The 20,601-nt window shown below is 35.4% G+C and overlaps 1 protein-coding gene and 1 long non-coding RNA gene across 2 annotated transcripts in view; both read left to right on the top strand.

The window, feature by feature from the left end:
* Positions 1-20,601, top strand: part of LOC145662944 (uncharacterized) — a gene marked incomplete in the record, with an annotated part of 1,119,390 nt that overhangs the window by 341,247 nt on the left and 757,542 nt on the right.
* Positions 9,865-17,436, top strand: LOC145662155 (uncharacterized). The gene is made up of 3 exons (XR_014127002.1): positions 9,865-9,929; positions 12,221-12,326; positions 17,203-17,436. It is a non-coding gene; the product is annotated as an uncharacterized LOC145662155 (long non-coding RNA).

Genomic DNA, 20,601 nt, shown 5'->3' with positions numbered 1-20,601 from the left:
CTGATTGTGAAAAGATTCGAACATTTATATATCTAGGCACAGATGCAAAAGGACTAAGCATTCTCGATCGTTAGTGCACCAACACTAGAACTGAAATTTGTGCTGTTCCTTTATTAGCATCCAATAAAGAGTCTAAATGCCAGCCCAATAGATTACTGCGTATTTTTACTTGTGAAACACCGCCTTTCCTTTCATAAGACGCGCACAGTTTTGAGCCTCTGGAAAGAGTTCCAACAATGAAACAAAATACCTTTTTACGCCGGCAAATAAATCTTCTACAGCGGCGTAGCGTAAGGGAACGCCTGTATGCCCGGCATCCCCTTTGCTTATAATTATCACAATTATTTCCACTGCAACCGTGTGGATGCGCTCTCTCACTTTACTTTGGCAAGCGGAACCACGCATGCGCGTCACTCAGATGCACATTTTCTGTCTTTCCTCTTGTTGTATGCTATGTTCCTCGGGCATCCAGGCCTACTGCAAGCATCGGGGTTTTCGTCTGCTTTAAGTCGAATGCGCATGCCCAACTACTCCCCGCCATCCCTTTGCAACCCAACATTTGCTTTAGATATAAGCTGGCGTATGCTCAAGTACTGCCAACTCGATATATTTTGAACTAAGCTATGGTTTCTGTATAGAACGTACGACTGCTGTCAAGGAAATAGAACAAAACATAAATAGTTAGTTCAACGACATTATTAAGCATGTCGCTGATGTAAGTGATAGTATAAAAATAGTTATGCTTTAATCGTAATTAAATGCATCGTAATTGTAATAGTAATTAAAGGCAAACTAATAATCTACATCATAAATACATATCATGTCCCAGAATGTAGCCAGATATTCTTTGAGAGGACTCACATACACAAGCATAACTATAATGCATTCTGTAGAATCACGGTCACCGATCCGGTAGGCCACCCTCTGCCCTTCACAAAGTTTACTTGTGCTCTTCCGTATCTGGATATCTGACAATGAAGTAGATACACAGAAATAGGCCCCCAGAGTTGCTTGAAGTGCTTTCTATTTGTATCTTCAAATGATATAAACACTCAGGTCCATATACACGAACGGGCCCCTGAGGTCCGGACCCAAGATGACAAATTTCTAGGGGTGACATTAAAAAAAAAAGAAAAGAAAACGAGATTGAAGTATGGTATGCGGAGAAAGAAGCTGCCCACGAGAAAGAAATAAAGGGAATTATACTGAAAACAATATTTATACAAAAGTGGAGCCGGTTTTTCTCGTCACAATGCTAGTGGCAGAAAAGGAGCTGAGACAATTGCTTATTGGTGTCTAACGTAATCTACGCATTTGCTACTGTATGCCCCACCAGGCGTGCAATTAGGGGAGCCTGGACCCCTAAATGTTTATTGATAAAAGAGATCCGGAATTGTGACGATTGGACCCCCTAGCATATTTGTGCCTCTCTCCTAAACTTTAATGGCTGGTTGCGGGCCTTAATGAGCAGACAGCCTGTTAATCTTCTATTTGTGTTGTGTAATCGTATGGGATGGTTGCAAATTATGCCGTGCTAAATATAAAGCTTCTGCAAGTTGTTTAATGAACATGGCTTTACACTCCTTTCTTGTGATAAATTATTGTCTCACCTCTCCCTGGCTATGCCCTTGCGTTCTGTACTAGATTTATGCTTTTCATTAGCAACATTGATCGTTGGTGGTCAAGAAAAATTAGCGGTATATATATATATATATATATATATATATATATATATATATATATATTTTGCGTTGTGATTTGAAATGAATATTTGTTTTATTTTTTTATTTTTTTTTACTGTAGTATGAAGAAAATTACATTTATAACTAAGAGACAAAGCTGTGGAAAGTGTTCGGCTGCTACAGGGTATAGTACCTTACTAACTTTTAGCAAATGATGACTACGATAACAGTACCAGACACAAATTTAATTTATTTTTTTGTTAACAACTACCATATCTCGGTTGACTTACGAGCAGCGCTGCTCTCTGAAAGGGATACAACTTACCCCAAAGCCTTCCATTAAAACGACAACTAGCAATCAGTCGCAAATATTTCAGTCTTCGTGGCATGATGATAGGTTTTCTTGGCTTTCTGGGTGTTCTGTAGGGAATAAAATGTTATGTTTCGTCTGCATTATGTTTGGGGCAAAGGAGACAGAGTGGTGTTCAAACGGTATTTCTGATTTGGGTAATTTCATGAAGAAAGCTCTAAAACATGAGTCATCGAAACAACATTTGCTGCATAGTGAATCTTTTCACTTGTTAAGGAAAATACACATTGAACATGCATTGCATTGTATTGTATTATATCAGACAAGTGACTAACTTTGGCATCCCCATTTCGGAATACCACGCTACGCTACTGACTTCTACGGTGGAAACTGCACTTTTGGTCACAAAGAAAACAATCGGTAGTTGATGGACGGATTGTCAGTATAGATCAATGAATACTTCAAAGTAATCTATACGGAAGTCTATCAGCTTCTGTATATACATCAAATTACGTAACAGCATAACTAAAGTGAAAAATTACAACAAAAGCGATACTATTTGACTAATGGAGAATCTTAAGTTGAACAAAATGCACATGTGACTATTAGGTTCTGGTTAGTGGGTCTTATAAGATTGTAATTTTGTATGGCATTTATCCGTCCGTTCGTTTTTCCGCTTGATAACTCTTGAGCGAAAGCGAACTTTTGAATTCTATTTCTGGCAATATACAGTTAGAGCGACTAGCTCGATCGAGTTCGTTGATAGAGGGAATTCATTAATATCTTCACGGATACAATTCATACAACTAATAAGGGAGAGTGAGAAGGAAAATGTACCTGCGGTCCTTTTCCGTTAATAATGTCTTTCTAGTGAAGAGCGAATCATATTCATGTAATTGATAAAAGAAAGTAAAGCAACATAAATCATATAAGGCCCTATATTCAATAACATATGGTCCATTTATGTAGTACAGAGTCTGTGTATAGGCCTATATATGTACCTACCTGCCTCTCACTGTTGTGAGGTTTCCTCTTATTTTGAAGGCTCTGTATAATAATGTGGAAACTAATTTCCAATAATAATAATAATAATAATAATAATAATAATAATAATAATAATAATAATAATAATAATAATAAGAAGAAGAAGAAGAAGAAGAAGAAGAAGAATAGTCACCAAATTTATTTATAAAGATAACCTTTGGGACATCTAAAAGTCCCCACAAAGCCTCATCGGGATGTGGGTCATTTTCTCCGAAATTGGTAGTGTCCCGACAAAATCGGGATCAGTAGTTACCAAGGGCGCCGATCCTGGGGGGCCGAGGGGGCCTGGGCCCCCCATAGCTCATGTGAGTCTCCATGTATTTTATGAATGTATATTTTTATATGTATTTTTTATTGTTATATGTATTGTTATGTATATTTATTTTATAAATGGGCCCCCCCAAAGTTACAGAGAAATCGGCGCCCTTGGTAGTTACCCTACTTGCAATGAGGTTAGAATTGTTAAGATTTGAGTACTGAAACCAGTGGCGTATTTAGGGGGGGCTTCCGGACTTAAGCCCCCCCCCGAAATCTTACTAGCTATAGTAAAGTATATGAAATATCTTGCAGAATTTTCACGTTTTCAAACAAAGCCCCCCCGAAAGTTACCAAAGCCCCTCCCGAAACAAAATCGTAAATACGCCACTGACTGAAACAATCGGAAATTATTATGTAATTGCGTGAGGCATCTATTGATACGTGTGCCACATACTCAAGAAGTTAAGTTTACAGTAACTCGGAGTAGAGAGATCAATATTAGATCAGACAACTTTGAGAACAACAAACAAAACTTTTGAAAATAATGGTCTCTAATCTTCTTGTTAGAGAGTTTTTTTTTTAAACTAATTCATTCGTCTTTTTGAATGTGGTAAAACTCCCTTTTGAACTCCATACAAGAACGCCTACACGAAAGCCATTTTGGAACGAGTGCTAAAGCAATCTCGTTGTCCGCTGGCCAATTTCCGTTCTTTAAGTCGAATGAGAGCCGGTAACCGCATGGAAAACCAGTAAGCGAAGGGGAGGGGACATTAATCAAAGTCAAAAACGTTCTCTCCTGTTTTTCATCACTTCCATAAATTGAAGAGCACATGCATGCTCTCTATGCTCTGTGCTTTTGTTTAACGTGAAAATTATGATGTGACATGTGGGTTTTCTTTCTTTCTTTCTATGTAACAAACTGCTCCAGTGTAACTACTAATTTACAGTTCTAACTGCTATGTTAATATTTCGTCTGTCATAGCGATTTAGCTTCGATTTATAGAAAGAATGTGCTACGTGACGAAAGTAAATTAATATTTAATTTTAGTTTTCAGCTTATTTTCTTTATAACTACACATATACTTTTTCTTTACGGTTGTCATATGCAGTAGTGAATCTCGCCAGGGACCAGGGGGCATTGGACCCCCAATTTTCTGAGTAACAAAAATAATTCAAGATATTATTTATATATTTTTCGAAGTTTGTAAAGCTTTTCTATTTCAAGTGTGTCCCTTCTGGCGCTGCTGTCGTTGTGTGTTTTCCCGTCTCTCCCTCGAAAGAGGAGGGACAAGTTGCTGCGACCGAGATCCTTCAATTGTTTGATGCGGAAGCGTTGCCACAATGATTTATTTCACTGACTTCGCTGTGCTCTGTCTTGTTACCCATTCTAGGTCACTTACGATCTTCTCTCGCCAAGACCAAACGACTGAATGATAAATTGGCAACAAAGCTGAGGCCATTCGCTTCTTTCCCCTAGGAGGGTTTCTTCATAAGACAGTGGTGGGGGTGGGGCTTAAGTATGTTTCACATATTTTAAGAGGGCACACCTGAAATATGACAGGCTCTAGTAAGCATTGCCTGTTATTCTTTATTGGACATTTTTTGATACATTAGATACAGTTTCAGTTGTGGTTTTTCTGTTATGCAATGTGTAAAACATTACTTGAAGTCCACAATGTCAACGTCCAACCTAGCCATAATATGCATCATGAGAGAGGCAAGTTGGAAACTTCTGCAGAATTCATGAAAAATTGTAAATCAATTTGCAAACATAAGCAATCCACAAATTAGTTTTTGAATGGATCACATATTGTATCACTCTGTGCTAGTAGTAAAATATAAGGAAATGAAGACAAAAAGCAACAAAGATATGTGCTTTCTCTTATTGGATCAAAAGATCAAATATACATTTCAGGCAAAAAATTTCTTGTAGGCCTTATATCTCGAGAACTTCATATAGTGTAGCCAAACCTAAACTATCACTTAACTGAGTATGATGAGTATGTGCTTGTTCCGTAAAAAATAAGAAAACTCGATTTAGGGGCCGTTCAAAAATTTTGTGGCTCCTGATCCAAAAATTAATTATTCGTCAAGATAGCAATCTTCGATGGATTGCTTTTGGATCATTCATAACATTCTTAGCCAAGATCGCAATTTTTTGATCCATTGTTTGGATCATTCCTAAAATTCTGGTTTTATAAGAGAAGCAAAAATTGTTACAATTTCTTGCTATTCTTTTCAAAGGTTTGTTGACTAATACATATTACTCTTAACCTAGTTCCTGTTAACAAAGTGCGTAAACGGATGCCAAATTTAAATGATTTGCATAAAATCATGATATATCTATCATAGGTCTGTGTTCTGGCTACCCCTTCTAGATTCGCCACTGGTCATATGGGTATTATTCCATAACTTGCACAGTTACTTTTTCTTTCTTTTCTGACTTTGTCCCATACACTTTGATTCAGTGTTCAACCTTGTGCTTAGAACAAGAAGTTATTTCAAGTTATGATTTGGAGCGAATGGGAAGATTTTCCACCGATGTAAGTAGCTAAGAGTTGTACGTTTTTCTTATAACTACCCTATTGATTACGTAATATCAAACAAGGCACGGTACCTTAGTGATGCCAGTGGCAATAGCCAAGAGACCAAGGGCGTTCGACTTCGGATCATAAAGCACAATCCATTGTTAGTGCAATCTCTCTGAAAAGCATGGTCAAATTTGTAATTGATCTCGATGTTTCTGTGTTTGTGTTCTTGTCATTAAGGTTAATGTTAAAAACTGAAATCAGAAAAAAATACCGTAAATTGGAAAATATCTGAAAATGTACGATTAATCAGTAAACATTTAAAAAATGTATAGAGCGCTCATCTCCGATGTGAAGGGTCCTGATCAGGGTCGCACTCACGGGGATCCACCGGGTCTGGACTTTCCCAAAACTTCCTAAATCAATATATATTTGTACACTTTTGTAATAAAACAATATGCATTTTATAAAGAAACGATTTAGTAGCATGAAAATTTGATCTTCCACTTCATTTCTGATCTTTCTCTTATAAAAACAATCTACAGTAGTTCTATCATTCTTAGTTTTTGAAAATGTAAGTGGACGTATAGGTAGATGTAGTGACTTGTAGTATTGGACTTCCACCGCCCAAAGTTTGGACCGCTCCCAACAAAAATTTCTGGGTGCCTGGCTGGTCCTGGTATCGATCTCAGACCATGCTGTAGACAATATCGTGTCCATAATAATTTTATCGAGATTCTCTCGTTTCATCCCATATTCTGATTCCATCAATTATTTCATTATCATTTAACTTTGACTAATCATCCGTCTTCTTTAGTCCACAGGACACATTCACGGGACATAAAACAAAAAGAAAAGTCACTCTCATTAAAATTTTTTACCTATCTCAGGGATTGGGGCAATTGCCACTTTCTCCTATAAATGATAACTTTGACTTAGAACCAAAGATTAATGAATCTCTAAGGACAAGCACAATTTCATTTATCCTCCTAAGTACTAAGCCGTTTAGTAAAGCTAAATAAAATCTATTATTGTTCTATGTTTGATATTTGGACTTCTTTTTATTTTAAACATTAATAATGTTGTTCAATATTCGGTACTTAGTGTGTGGTAGTTTCTTGGAAACGGTATTTTCATTTATTTTTGAAAGTGCAAAATAGGAATCTTAAGCTCCATTTTATCATTACCCAGAAACTACACATGCTTCTTAGAATCTGACTTCATCAATTATTTATCTCGTGAATGAAAATCAAAATAAAATCATATTTGTAGAGTATAACTCAGAAACTACCTATTAGAAACTGTGTATTAGAAACCTCAGAAACAGTGTATTAGAATGCGTTACACAGTAAAACATTATCTCAGAAGCTTCTAAAGTAGACAAATCAGACTTCTCCAATATGTTGAAGATTGCATACTGTACAGTTGTGTTAAAGAGCGGTCACTTTTGCTAGTATATAATACAAGAAAGTTTTATGACCCGTATTAAATTGAAGCTGTGATCCATTCTAACTGCATTTACTTCTCCTTCTCTTTAAAAACACATGGGAGGTTCCTTGTGGCTAAGCGTTAGTGTACGCGCCTTGGATTGGTTACCTGAATTGCGATACCCAGTCGGGAGCTTACGTGGCTCGGATTTCACGTTAAGCTGTAAGCCCACGTTGCATATAGCCTTGCTGCTGAAAGGGATCGTAAACTAAAAATCAAATCAAAAACACATGGGTTGCACCTTTAGTATATTCGCTTTAGCCGACTACTCAAAAAAAGGTCTTTCAATCTTTTATTAACTTCTTCGAGTAGAAAATGATTAAAAGCTGCATCCCAAAATCCGCATATTAATAAATAAATAATTAAAAATAGTCTATATTAAATATGTTGAACATCTGAAAACCGAAACCATTTGTATCCAATGTCAATATATGTTGTAAACACAAAAGACAAGAAACACTGTTAGAAAGTAAGTTCATTTGGAAGAACATTCGAAGTTCACTTTGAAGCGAAAAGTAACCACTCTTTGAAAAATGTATATTTATTTTTGAAGAGAAACACAGCTGCCCCTGCTTGTAAAAGTAGAGGAAAAAATTGAAAAATTGTTTTTCTGTTTTTGCAATGGAGAGGATGAAAATAAAATACGCGAAACATAAGTGGTTCTTTGATTTGTTAGAATAAAAGAAAAAAATGAAATGAAAAATAAAACGAGGAGAAAATCTAACCGAGAACGAAAACGATACGAAAACTTGTGGAAGCCCCTTCTCTGCATCAAATTGCCCTTTCACTTCTCATCGGCCGTAACCCTTCCCCCTTCCCAAACCCTTCAGTCGTCTGTGTTGAATTCGAATCCATCCGCCATTCTACTGCCTTCTTTGGCAGAGTGGCTGCCCCTGAAGATTTATTGTAGGATGAAAAAGGTTCACCGCGCACAGAGGCTTTTTTCTATATATTTATAAAACAGAAAATAAATCGATAACTCTCTCTTTTTATATATATATATATATATATATATATATATATATATATATATATATATATATATATATATATATATATATATATATATATATATATATATATATATTACAATTTTTAAAATTCTGGCTGAGAGGATGCTAAATCAGATCTAGTAATGAAACAATGGCGGTGACAAATGCGTTTTCCTTCCCTGAATCTATTCAAAATTTAGAAAATGAAATTATTGACAGAAATAATTAATCTGTTTTGAGAATAAATGATGTACGAAAAGATAAAAAATGTGTATCGGGTGTCAAGAAACTCACAGCTTTCCACTTTCAAAGCCAATGCCAATTTTACCTGTACACTACGTAATAGCGAGTCGATCAAAACTCTAACATTGCATTTTGCAACGAAATCAGTTTAAAACAAGCATGTTCTGAGATATTATGATGTTCTCGATTACTTAACCTAAAGGAAAAATCTGAAACAACAACGTTTTGGAAATTTCAAAAATTTTAAAGTAAAAATATATAACTTGAAAGGAAAATCCACGTACTAATTAGTTCTCGTCTGTCGTTATATTTTTAATCATATATCGTATCTCAAATTACCTGACATGCCAGCAAGCTAATAAATCTAGACAGTCACTTCTATTGGTACTGTAATCATATTCTATTTTAATTAATACTTATTTCCGATTAAATTTAAAACAGCAGAACAATTCTTTGGCGAAAATACATTTTCACCAATTACATTACACAGTACATTTCAACATTTTCCTCAATTTCTGATTACCTACAAAAATATTGACTTTACATGATATGTTGCATATGTTAATATTACAATTGTAATTTGCTTTTATTGAAGCGTTCGAATAATTCAATAATTTCCTCGTAGTAATAAAAAGTGGTATATGATTTTAAAGTGGATAATTAGTAGTAGATGATTAATTAAATAAAATTATAATTATTTATTTTAGTATATGACAATGTCTTCGTAAAAAATATATATGAAATTAGTTCAGTGGTCTGGTCATTGCAAAGTACATCAATACTTCAAATTAATATTAATTTTTATCTAGTACTTACTGATTGTCTCTAAAGTTGATTTATTCATGAATTTTATGGACTTTTAAGAATTATATAAAAGGGAAACAGATGTATCTATATTTTTAAATCTCAAATAAATTGTTTTGCAATAATTTTTGTAACGTTGAAAGATAATTTTGTATATAGACAACACTGTTAAAAATGATTTATTCAAAAATGAATACATTTTACTACTCAAAAAAAATTGAGTAAATTTGTCTCAATTTTGAGGAGAAAATAACTCAAAAAATGAGAATGAGGAAATTTAGTTGCATATTTGAGTCAGAGACTGGTTCTCAAAAACGAGTAATAATGTAGTCTTAAAAAATATTGTTTTATGACATAGATATATAATGGAATATCGTGAGATATAAAAGACAGTTTGCAAATGCAAGACTATGGAAAACAAGTACGAACAAGCTAACATAAGAGCACAAAAGTCCTTTATAATCCTGAACTATATGTTCTCATTCTGGCTGATGGAGGAACTACTTAGCGGATGGATAAAGATAAAGATGGATGGATGGAAAACATGGAAGCATTGTTTACTAATCAGAGGATTACGCAGGTAAGTACTGCTAGCAACATGAATTTAGTTTTATAAGTGTGAATGCAACATTGTTTGTGTACGAACATTGTAATCGATTGGCGGTTAATCACGACAAAGCATTATTTTCCTTCGAAAATCATGAGTAATGCTTCTAGGTACTGGTTCCCAGATTGAATGCCCGGAAGCCTCACTCTATGCTTCTGGGCATTCTATATCTTAGACAAAGTTATTGTGTTAATGATATGCGACTTTCCAATATATTCAGTAAATTGATTACTTTTTTTTTTGTGTGAATTAGGGCGTGCAGGTTTACTTTTGGCGCTGCACTCTAAATAACTGTTGGAAAAATACAATTATTTTAATAATTTCCTTCTTATTGTCCCCTAAAAGATTTGTAGTGGGTGACATGAAAAAAACTCCCTTGCGGGAAGGTTCTAGATTACTGGTCCCCTATGTAGGTTAGTAGCTGGGTTGGTTTCTTTCTCTAGTAAAGTTTATACATTTAATCTACACAGCATTGCTGAGCGAGCGTTAGCGAGTGAAGGCGGGTTAGAGCCCCGCAGGGCACGTTGTTTTCTGTCTTTATTATTGCTCAATGGGAAGGGGGACCAGTAATCTAGAACCTTGCCCTCATTTGCAGGCCCGTATCCGCGCGGGGGGGTCTAGGGGGTCGGGCTCCTAAATTTTTACTGCCTGCCTAAAATGTTCACGGTAGGCTTGCAAATGCAGGGGTGCCCACAAGGGGGGGATATGACGCAAACTGCGTCATTGAAATATTTGGGGGGGGTAAAATTTATATATATATGTTTGAGGGGGTGTAAAAATTAATCGAAAAGTTTTTTTCATAGAAGAACACCTACGGATAGACAATTGAGGGGGATTGCGTCAAGGACATGAGGGGGGTGGGCACCACTGGCAAATGAACTATAATATGGTTGGATTTCCCCCTCCCCTACATTTTTGGGCTGGCTACCGGCCTGCTCACTTGCACGGATAAAATTTCAAGGGACCACCAGAAGTATTAGTTGAAAAATTGCAATTCCTTTACGATTGCCATATAAATACGGATTCCGTATCTGTTGCATAAAAGCTACAATGTAAAAAAAAAAAAAAACACAGGCATTACTCGAGCAGACTGTTTTATCAAGTTTTGACACATTTCTTACATTCTCAGGTTGGGTTAAAGTTTTTTTTTTTTTTTAACAGCACTAAATAACAAGCTCCAGTACTACATACAGATTAACTTCAGAAGGGCTCGATGTAAATACAGTGTGGACGTATCGCATAAACACGAACAAACTTGTGCTAGGTGGCAATAAAAGCATGAATGCTATCTAACCGAGTCAGTGCAGGACGAACCTGGTGGCACTGTTCGTAGGTTTCTTTAAGAGAATTTCCCTCGACTGACACAAACTTTTCACTTTATCAAATTGTCCGTTGTTTGTTGAGTGTCCAATACTTATGACAGAAGTTATGTAATAATTTTAATTTAGCTATATTAAGGGAACTACCACCAGTGGCGTCATTTAGGGGGCAGGGAGGGGTAATTGCACCCCCTGAGATTGAGATTTATATGTTTTGAGTAGAATAGTAGTCAGTGAAAAACGCAAAATTTTCTTATATCAAGGGGTCTTGCCCTCCCACAAGCAAAATCTGAAATGACGCTTCTGCTACCAACCACATTTGTTTATTCATTTACTTTTTCCTTTTATTTTTTGTTTTATTTTTTTATTTTTTTATTTATTTATTTATTTATTTATTTATTTTTTTGCAAAAGTATACACACAGCCAACAAAATGAAATATAGTGAAATCTTTCAGTTTAACATCCCATGATTATGCCTTTAGGTTAAGGGAGACGATGATTAAAGCAAGTGAATGATGATGGAAGAATGAGAAAGTGGGAGGAAACGGGAGTACCTCGACAAAATCCACGAACACAATGTTGTTTATCACAAGCTTGCTTGGGTGAAAATCGTACCAAGGAAACCATGCACCTGAGGTAAGCGCTCCCCACTGAGCCACCGTGCACCCCACTAGCTAACAATGGGTGCAAATTATGCTACTTGCAGCACACACAAACTATTGCAATTGTATTGGTTTATTTCTGAATAACAAAGAACAATTTAAGTAGTGATGTTCGTTAACAAGAGTCTATTTGCTACTTCACATTATTCATGTATGCGCATTTCTAACATTGCAGTAAAACATTATGACAATGAACTACTTTTGAACTTCATGACTAGAAAAAGGTAAAATATATTATTAAATAGAATATATTTGTATAACAATTAAATCTTTATGTTTCAGATGGATGCTGAATTTAAAAATTTGTTCGGCGCGACAGAGTCTGTTTTCAATGTCATCTGTTTGGCAGTGATAATTTTCTTTAAGGTTTCGCTAGAGAAAGTTCTTGGTGAGTAAGATCAAGTTTTCGTGTATATTTATCATATTTCAGGTTGCATGTATAAATATGTACACAAGAGTCTATTTGTCATCAACACAACCCTACTTCTGGCAAAGCACCCATTTGTTTTTTTTTCTTTACATTATCTTTTTATAGTGTCTATTCACAAACATTGTTTTATTGTTATAATTCAATCGCAGCAAATGGTAGCTTTTATATGCTTTACTTTGAAAAGTAAAAATAAGTCAGTATTTTGAAACACGTAATACCTTTTAAATAAACGTACATGAACTCAAAATTGCACATCTTTGGCTTATTATCTTCACGTCTTAAGACAGTGATGGGCAAAGCATGGCCCGCGGATTAGATGTAGCTCCTTAAACGTTTCCACCCAGCCCACGATGTGATTCATTACCTGACGAATATAACTTCACTTCTGAGAATCAGTGGATTATACTTCCAGCCAAATTATGAGAAATGTTTAAAAATGCATTCACAATACCATTTATTACATTCCCCTTCATGAACTTTCGAGTATTAATGGAGCTTGGTTTTACAAGTGATACAATCACTGTTTTTTTTTAATTATATTGGCCCACCTATATTTTTTTCCGTTTTTCTTTAGCCTGCGGCCCAAAATGTTTCCCCATCATTGTGCTAAAAAATATAACAATTGTCTAGGCTTTAGAAAGCAGTACACTTTAAGTAAAACCTTATTTCAACTCATGGAAGTAGTTTTTGAATAATTTAGTGTGATTTACATTGTACTTCAAAAAATATTTTGGCAGACAATAGCAATATCTACTAATTCCAAACATTATTATATACTGACTTAGTCATATTTTCTCTCTATAGATCATTGCGCACTACAAAAAAAATCACAAAACAAACATTTATAAACTTACATAAAAAAGTTGCTTTTGTAGTATAATCTTTTTGAGTAATGAATGGGGAATTTAGGTCTGAATATAATACAAATAATATACGGGAGTGAAACGTGATTACCCACAAATGTGTGTTCATCAAGATTTTACAAACACTTACACTTTTACGAACATTTTCGTTATTTGGTTTAAACCAGTTGGTTTTTTTGAAAAAACCAGCTGCTTTAAACATTGGTTTAAACCAGCCAACCCTGACATGTAGTCATTAAGTTTCCTTTCTATGAATAAAGAATCTGTATTCTCAAGCAGTGGCGTAACTAACAGGCTCCCGGTATTTAAGTTTCGGAGTATAACTTTATAATGTTTGGATGTTAAAAGCCCTTTGCAGAGTTCCTCCGTGGCTAAGCGGTTAGCGTACGCGCTCTTGGCGCGGGAGACCCGGGTTCGATTCCCGACGGGAGCTCATGTGGTTCGGATTCCAGGTTAATCAGTAGGTCCACGTCTCACATAGCCTCGCTGCTGAAAGGGACGCTAAACTGAAATTCAACTCCATTCAAAAGCACTTTGCAGGTTTCATATTACTGCAAGAGTACTCTACTTAGAGGAAAAAGAAATCACGGAACCAGCTATAATAGATTTAGTGAATTCTACTCGGAAAATGTATCGCCTTTTGTTGCAACAACTAACAAGTTTCCGATGAGTAGTGAAGAAACAATTTAGTGAAATTTTAACTTGGAATTAATTAGCCAATTATTTAATCGTAGATAACTTCCTATGTTAGTAGTGTTCTGGATTTGTGTACTTCTTTGCAACTGTATCTCACTGTGCCTCTGACGAAGCCAATCCTGAGCGATCATTCAGTACACTAAAAGCCATCAAACTTTATATTCGTAGAACAAGGTCGAAGATGAAATTGAGCTCAGCCCCGTAACTTGGGCTTTTTCTTGGAAGACCAAACATTAATTAGACCTCCTAAAATATGTCAAGTTGAGGCCCCCTAGAATAATGATGGCATTTGAAGTGAAATCCTTACTAAACGTGTTCGATAATTCTTGGGGCGCCAGTTGATGGTTTACTAAAGTAAGATCCAGATTACATATATGCTACATCTTAAAGGAATGAATTTCGTTCAGATAGTGGGGCAGCAGAAACATCTTAAATTATTTGCAATGCTTTTGAAAATAGTACGGTGCTTCACAAGTTAACTAAATGAGACAATATGTTGAAAGTATTACTAAATATATATTTTGTCTGGGGCTCTAATAGGACACATTTTACTGAATGAGGCTCTTAACACATTTTCGTTTCATTTTTTTTTTTTTTCTGTTATGTGGTAAACCTTTTCCAAGCTTTATTTAGAAGTTCCTGTTCATATCACATCATACAAAGCAACAAAGTTTTAACTCAAATGAATCCTATCAAACAACTGGAAGCTTAATTGGGGGGGGGGGGCAGTTTCTCCATTCCCCCGCAAAAGTTACGGCATTGGTTGAGCCCTTTGCCAATCCTGAGCACTGAAAGCGAAGAATGGCACCACGTTGATATTGAGAAAGTAGTCAGCGAATTACTCTCCGAAAAAAAAAAAAAAAAAAAATACGCCGGTTTAGAAATATGTGAGCAAGTTCCACAAGTTGTGACGAGTTTTCATATGTTAGTTGTAATGTGAACGTTAGGAAACAAATTATTTCTGCTCTTGCCTTTGAGGTGAGCGGTCCCAGGTTCGACTCCTGGTGGGGACACTCGGCCGAAAGAGTGTAACAGCTTTTTCAGACCTGCCATCTTGAGTGAAGTCTTTCTTGGGTTTCGTTCATTCATACCATTCAAATGCCGGGATGGAGGTACCTAATATAATGGTCCCAGGCTGCTTCCTTCCTTTCCCAATCCTTTCTTCCTTCCCTTTCATCGTACAGTGGGCTCGCTGAGGGACGTCATCCTTTATACGGGATGGGCTAACGTGGCCTTAGATGCCGACAGCCCAGAAATCTAATTCCTAATTCCTAGAAATTATTTCTTTTAAGAAACTTTTTAGTCCCATGTAATTGCTTAATAATAATAATAATAATAATAATAATAATAATAATAATAATAATGTGCAATTTTTGTATATTAGCAAGTAGTGTCTGACTAGATGGAAAAATAACTCTACTACTGTATAAATTGTACGTGTGCCATGAACGTAGAAACAGGAAGAGCCCTTTTGACATTTTCGCGGATGGAGGGGGGCATGCATTCTTAGTTACGCTACTATTCTCAAAACATTCTAGTAATTTGTTTAACAATTGTTAAAAAAAGTAGAAATCGAATAACGGTGAAATTTTATATAACAGAATTTGTGGTGTGATTCATTGTTTCTTTCTTTCTTTTTTTTTTCTTTTCCTCACACATAAGCAGAAATGACTAATTTTCAGGTTTATTGTTTCCTTGTCTTGCATAGATGAAACAGATCGAAATGTTTTTGGTTACCTTTCAATTTCCTTATTTTTATAATCTTATTTCAATTGATATTAATCCTTCCAGAACGTGACAACCCTACTATTATTGAGCTGAGCGAAGCGAAGCTCTTATAGTCGGGTTAGCCGTTTGGTTGTCCGCGAACTCCTCCTAGACCGTTTGGCCGATCTCAACCAAACTGATCACGCTGATAGAGTATGTCGTGCTGAGTGACAACATAGGTCGAAATAAAAAATCCGATGTACCATCGAGGAATAATGACCGAAAAACGCTTCCTCCTAGACCGTTTGGCCGATCTCAACCAAACTTAGCACGCTGATAGAGTATGTCGTGCTGAGTGAGAACATAGGTCGAAATAAAAAAATCCGATGTACCATCGAGGAATAATGACCGAAAAACGCTTCCTCCTAGACCGTTTGGCCGATCTCAACCAAACTTAGCACGCTGATAAAGTATGTCGTGCTGAGTGACAACATAGGTCGAAATCAAAAATCCGATGTACCATCGAGGAATAATGACCGAAAAACGCTTGCATAGACATAACATGGGGAAAAAGTTTTCACGCGATATTTTTGTCAACAATTAAAAATGACATTTATTATTGCATAATGGCCAGGAATGATTACGTAGTTTAAGCTCGCTCAGCTCATTTCATTGCAATCGGGTACATCCATTGCATTCCTAGTTATAAAGATCGCCATAGACGAGTCAGGTCTTAAGTCTTTCATTTGATGTTTATTAGGATCACGCAAGTGGGATATATATAATATTGTAATGTTAGTACCATAAAAGGTGTTCATTTTACTCCGACCTCACTCACCTTCATTCTCACAGTGAATTGGCCCTCGCCCTCACCTTCGAAGAGAGTTGACCATTGCTCTCGCCTTCGTGTTGGGAATTTGTCCTCGCTCTAGCCCTGACAGTGACAGTTGGCCCTCGCCCTCGCTGTCCAAGCTTGTCATCGCCCTCGCGTCATTATGGTTGAGAGAGAATTTGAGGGTGAGGATGCCCTCGAGAGGGCCATCCTCGCAAGGGTAAACACCTCTGGCTTAGTACGTCCGTTACACCGCTCAATAACTCTTCAACAAAAGATAATTTTAAAATTGTTTTCTGCAATCAACAGCTAGATAATTATCTCGGAGGAGTTCGTTAATGGATGTGATCCACCTACTTGTAGTGATAGAAATAAACCATTTCCGGTTAACGTTGATCACTATAGAGCATAGACAGTAATCTCACATTGTATATTTTTTAATCGATTAAGCGTCCCTAGAATATATTCCATTTCCACTCTAATCACTCTGCTAAAACACTAAATGGTAAATCTACTACAACTTCTGGTTTCAATATTAATTGAAGAAATATTGCGTAATTCTCTTTACTGTCTTTACCAGAGTCTATATTATCGTATTTCAATTGATACTAATTCAAATTAGAACGTAGCAACACTAATATTATTCGAGATATCGCCATACACGAATAAGATTTATAAGTATTTCATTTTATTTTTATTTCTATTGTCACTAATTACACAATCTCTTTGTTTCCAGGGAGATGAAGGCATAGACACATTTATAGCAAATGAAAAACTTCTGGGAGGATCTCATGTCCATTGGCAGTTGACACAGACTGTTTTCCAACGAATGCATACATCTGTCATAGTACTTTGTAGGCCTATTCAGTGGGTTCATGTATCCTCATTGTCTTGTGTAAGTTGTTATAAAAATTGTGCTCATGTATAGACTTAGTTTATTATTTGACAAATAAAAAATACAATGTACAAACGTATTTTCCTTTAATCAAAATGAAACAAATGTATATACATTTTAAGTTTGTTTGTTTGTTTGTTTGTGTGTTTTTTTTTGTGTGTGTGTGTGTGTGTATGTATGTATGTGTATATATATATATATATATATATATATATATATATATATATATATATATATATATATATATATATATATAACGTCGCATGATTATGTTTCAAGGCTAAAGGAGAAGAAAATGATAATGAAGTGATGCAATGAAGAAAGTAGGAGGAAACGAGAATACATCGAGAAAACCAGTGCACATAAAATTTGTCCACCATATCAGGTTTACTTGTTTCAAACTACGCAAACCAACATAATAATGTAAAAGGAGCTTGTGTGTTGATTAAATTAAAATTCTCATCTATGCTATTTATGGAAACAACAGGTCTCAGCATAAAAATGTAACTTGCAGATTCAAAATTGAGTAAAAACGTACTTTAACAATTAGATTATATTAGTATTCAAAAATAGGAATGGGAGTATTTATTCTGCTGCGTTGCAGGCACAGGGAAAATTCCCCAAAATTACAAAGGTAGATGAATTTCACACTGCACTAACAAATTTATAGTAAGTACGCCTTCTACATATTAATATTGATGTTAGACATTTTCATCTTCAAAGCTGGGAAATAGAAGTAATTTTTGAAGTACTCGTATTTTTTCAAAAACTGATTTCTATTTTCCAACTTTTAAGAGGAAAATGTTTTAACTTCAATATTAATGTGTAGAAGGCGTACTTACTATAAATTGTCCAGTGCAGTGTGAGAGTAATCTTCCTTTCTAGTTCCAGGAAACCTTCCCTGTGTCAGCAAGGCAGCAGAATAAGTACTTTTTTCTCATTTTTGAATACTAATAAAATCTCATTTTTGAGTACTTTTTTACTCATTTTTTAAAAAAATCCCTTCTCATTTTTGAGAAGGGTTTTTCTCAAATTTGAGAGGAAATATTCTCAATTTTTGAGAAAGTGTGTTTCTCAATTTTGCGGCTATCTGAGCATTTCGAATACTTTTCTACTCAATTTTGAGTATACATGTTCTCAATTGTGAGGAGAGCATTACTAGTTTTTGAACAAAGAATTTCTCAATGTTGATTACATTCATCTCATTTTACGGTTAACTTTCTCATTTTTGAGCAAATGTGTTCTCGTTATTTTTGAGAAATAGCAGTTTCTCATTTTATTTAAGAATATTTTATCTCGCTTTTAAGAGAATTTATACTCAAAAGTGAGTAAAATTTACTCAAATTTGAGTACATATTGTTCTTATATTTTGAACACCCACACTTTCTCACTTTTGAGAACAATGTATTCGGAGCTATTCTGAGAACACAATGTTCTCAAATTTGAGTCAATTTTACTCATTTTTAAGTAAGTATTTTTAACAGTGAAATCTTATTTATTTCAGTTTCTAAATATTAATTTTCTATTATCTGTTACGTAATAATAAAAGCAGAACTTACTGCTTTTAATGGCCTTTGATTATCGCAATAAAAACTGTGTTTGAAAAAGACTAATCTTATACCTGATATATTAATTTAGCTTTAGGTATATATTTTGATTTTTTTCTACGGAGAGGGTCCATGGAGTAGCATTCTTTCCTACATATTTATTTAAGCATATTGTAATTATCGAATTATTTAAATCCTTAATTATTTTTAAGAAAATCAATAAAATGTCAGAAAACTTGAGGAAGGACTGTGAGAAATATGGAACAAAAATAAGTGTTGGAAAGACAAAATCTGATTGGAACGAAGTGATCGGTGTCCAATAGAAGTAGCAGGGGAGAAATTAGAACAGGTAACTAGATACTTGTGTAGTCTTGTTAGTGATTATATGAAGTGTGAACGTGCAATAAAAGCAAGGTTAGGTTAGACATGGCTAAAGAAACCATTAGGAGGAAGGAAAGACTATTTTGTGGGACCTTGAATAAAGAGTTGAGAAGAAGACTCATAAAATGCTTCGTGCGGAGAATTATACTGTATGGGGCAGAAGCATAGATATTACGCAAAAGCGATGAGAAACGGCTAGAAGCTTTGGAAATGTTGGTATGAGGAAGAATGGAAAGAATTAGCTGGAGTTGAGCGGAAAAGTAATGAGATGGTATTAGAAATGATGGGGGAGAAAGGAACAATTTTAGATGTTATTGAGTAGAAGAGGAAGACTCATAGCAACATTGGCTAAGAAGGGTCTACTAGGTTTATCATGAGGGACGTGCCAGAAGGTATGATGACAGGAAAGAGAGGGAGGGGGCGAAAAAGATTACATTTGATGGACGATATCAAAACATAAACATTGTGCGTGAAGACCGTGGAGCACGGAAGCTTTTCGGTTGCATTAAGTGACCTGCCAAATACGCAAAAGCGATGAGAAACGGCTAGAAGCTTCTCAAGACATGGCAGAATACCTATGATGATTATTATTTAATTATTAATGTTTTGAACTACATCGGGACCACGTGTACCAAAGGCGTAATACCCACGAGACCGGCGAGGAGGGCTGAAACGTTAAGTGAAACGAACGTCTGCTGAAATAAGAAAAATGCAATATTTAGTTTAATATAGCAGAATATCCCTTTTAATCTAGGTTCATCATCACTATCATCATAGGTATTGTGTTATCATTAGCAGGTCACTTGGAGGGCTTCCACGTACCTTGGTGTTCAGCTAACCTCTTCATCTTCGCGTACGAATTTCTTTTTTTAATACTGCTTATTGTCTATAGCCTTCTTTCGCCCACTTCCTCTTTTTCTGCCACTATATTTTGTAGTGCATCTCTGATGAATAAGTTCATCCTTAGCCCATGTCTCATCCAATTTCTCTTCCTCTTTTCTGTTACATTTAAAACTGGTCTTTTTTCTTTTACTATTTCTAACACATCCTGATTCATTTTGCACTTGAGGCAACAAATTCCCTTCATTTTCACACTAAAAACCAACAAACAAAATAAACTATTCATAAAGTAAGATATTCTTTGATGATCATACAGATACAATATTCACTAGAAATCTTTCGAACCAAGGAACTTTCGCACCAGAAGTAAGCGCTTTACCACCAATTCGCCATGCTATAGAGTAGAATCGGTTTAATACTTAATTAAAACATAGAAGAAGAAGAAAATGAAGGAACGAAACGAAAGTAACTG

This window comes from Thermobia domestica, chromosome 10 (assembly GCF_964235325.1).
Source record: "Thermobia domestica chromosome 10, izTheDome1.hap1.1, whole genome shotgun sequence".
NCBI lineage: Eukaryota > Metazoa > Arthropoda > Insecta > Zygentoma > Lepismatidae > Thermobia > Thermobia domestica.
The sequence above is the reverse complement of the archived record's forward strand: the minus strand, read 5'-3'. Positions and strand labels throughout refer to the sequence as shown.